The sequence below is a fragment of the Pelecanus crispus genome, chromosome 11 (genome assembly GCF_030463565.1).
Source record: "Pelecanus crispus isolate bPelCri1 chromosome 11, bPelCri1.pri, whole genome shotgun sequence".
NCBI classification, from domain to species: Eukaryota; Metazoa; Chordata; class Aves; order Pelecaniformes; family Pelecanidae; genus Pelecanus; species Pelecanus crispus.
In genome coordinates this window covers 955,059-957,500 of record NC_134653.1, presented here as the reverse complement: position 1 = coordinate 957,500, position 2,442 = coordinate 955,059, and positions in this window count along the sequence as shown.

Here is a 2,442-nt window from a genome sequence, read left to right as displayed (position 1 = left end):
CCCCTCACGGCTCTGCTTCACCCCTGCCCGCTGAGCAAATTAAAGCCGAGACCTTGCTACGCGGGCTCGGCAAACCACCCAATACCTGGGCCGGCACGCCGGGCGGGCGGGCGGCGCGGGACGCTGCTTGGCGCTGTCGGTGATGCCCGAGTCCTCCCGGCAGCTGCAGCAGCCGTTGTCCAGGATCTGCAAGTGGAGCAGCTCCTCCGAGTTGCTGAAGGCTGGGTTGTCCAGCGAGCTGGCCGAGGGCAGCCAGGAGCGCGACCAGTACTGGGCCGAGACGTCGTCCAGCCGGCAGAACCGCCGGTAGCTGCGGGGCAAGGCAGGGCGGCTGCGGCAGCGCCCGGCACCTTGGCGGCACGGCGGGCACGTGCACGCAGCCCCCCCGGTGACCGCACTGCAAGCGCGGCTTGCACGTTTCCACCCAAATTTCACAGCACCGGGGCAGGGCCCAGCCCCACGCCCTGGGTGGGGGCAGAGCCCCTGACACCAAACAACATCTGGCCGCAGCCCGGCGGCTGATGCGGCGTTTCCTCGGGAACAGTCCCCCGTGGCACGTTACGACATCCTGGTGGGAAGGGCAGCGGGGCCGGGACAGCGCGTTCCCCCCGGCCAAGCTGCTTTGGTGGGGCTGTGCCGGAGCCCCGCTCCCCACCCGCAGCCCCGGCAGCCGGCACCCGGTGGGGGTGCGGATGGCCCCTGTGCGTCCCCACGGGACCACGTGTTTGGGGGCTCAGCAGCAGCACGTCTCGCGCATCTCCACCACAGCGAGCGTGCAGCAGCACATCCCGCCCTGCAGCCCGCTGCACTGCCTGCACGCTGCTTCCCCCGGGCTGCGAGCATTCCCCCGGGCGCGCGACATCGCTGCCACGGCCACACAGCCACCCCCAACCCGGCCGGGGGCACGGCCGCGGCCACGCGGCTCTGTGGGGTGCTGGGAGCAGCCACTCCTGAGCCCCACACGCTCCCCCCGCCGCCCCGGCCCCTCCTGCCCGCCGCTATCAGCCGCCGCAGAGTGTTTTTCTTGGCAGAGCTCAGCCCGAGCCCAACCCTGCTGAGCCACGGCTCTGCCTGACCCCGGATGGGCTGCGCTGACCCCAGGCACCCACACGCGGGGCCGGAGCTGCTGCCCATCGCCCCCCGGCACCCCCGGGGAGGGGCAGGGGCATCACCCCCACAGCACCCCCCCGGCCCCGCGCACCCCACCTGCTGCGGGTCTGGTCGGCCCTGGCCTCCAGCAGCAGCGCCTTGAACCGGCGGATGGCGACGGCGGCGACGACGGCGCCCAGGAGGACGATGCTGAGCAGGACCCCGGCGGCCATGCCCAGCAGGCTCTGCTGCGTCACCCGGTAGTCGCAGCGCAGCCCCATGAACCAGAAGTCGCTGCCGACCGGGCACCTGTGCCGAAGCGGGGGCCATCAGCCGCCGGCGGGGCCAGCACCCGTCACCGCAGGGCCGGCCCCAGGGGCACTCACTGGCAGAGGGGCCCGTGGTCCCGGGGGTGGGTGCAGATGCCGTGGTTCTTGCAGTAGTCGCGGTGGCAAAGGGAGGTGCAGGTGGCGTTCCCATCCGCCCCAGCCACGCAGGCGAAGCCGGCCCGGCAGGCGAAGAGCGCGGCACAGGGGTCCAGCGGCCACTCTGCTGAGACGGGGGTTCGGCTCTGCCACCCCCTCCCCGCCGAGCAGAGAGCCGGGGCCAGGCACGCGCCTGCCCTGCCACCAGCCCCGGCCGGGCACTGGACCCCAGGGGCCGCGGGAGGGTCCGGCGATCGCGCAGCCCCGTGCACGCCCCGCACTCACCCAGAGCCACGTTGCGCAGGACGGGAGCAGTGCCCACCGCCAGCCCTGGCCGGGCGCCGACGGAGCCCAGCGTGGCGTTGAGGAGCGCGGCCAGCCCCAGCGCCTGCACCCGCTCCACCGCGAACAGCGCGTCATACTCCAGCACCACACTGCCCTCCCTGCGGGGACACCCCCATGGCGAGTCCGGGGGGTGGCTTGGACCCCCAGGTCCAGCACCGCACGCCAGCACGGCCCCGCAGCGTGACGCGCCCCGTGCCCCCCATGCCAGCGAGCATCACGTGCTGCGGGGCCGCGCAAGCACCTACCTGACCCTCGTCACCTCCAGCCGCAGGAACCCAGGCACCGACATGAAGAGGGGCGCAACCTGCGCGGGGAGGAAGCTGAGCGTGAGGCGGGATGGCCGCCAGCCGCAGCCCCCCGCCCGGCTCCGTCCGCACTCACCGTCCGGTTGAAGCTGTGCAGCAGCCCCCGGCGCTCATGGGATCTGGGGTCCTGCAGGGCGGGGACGAACCCCATGTCCAGCACCAGCTCGCAGGGGATGCGGAGCAGGGATGCTGCGGGAGGAGAGATGGGGATCAGCACGGCAGGGACCAGCACCACCCGCCCGGGGGGCCACCAGCACTGACCCCCCGCAAGCTGATGG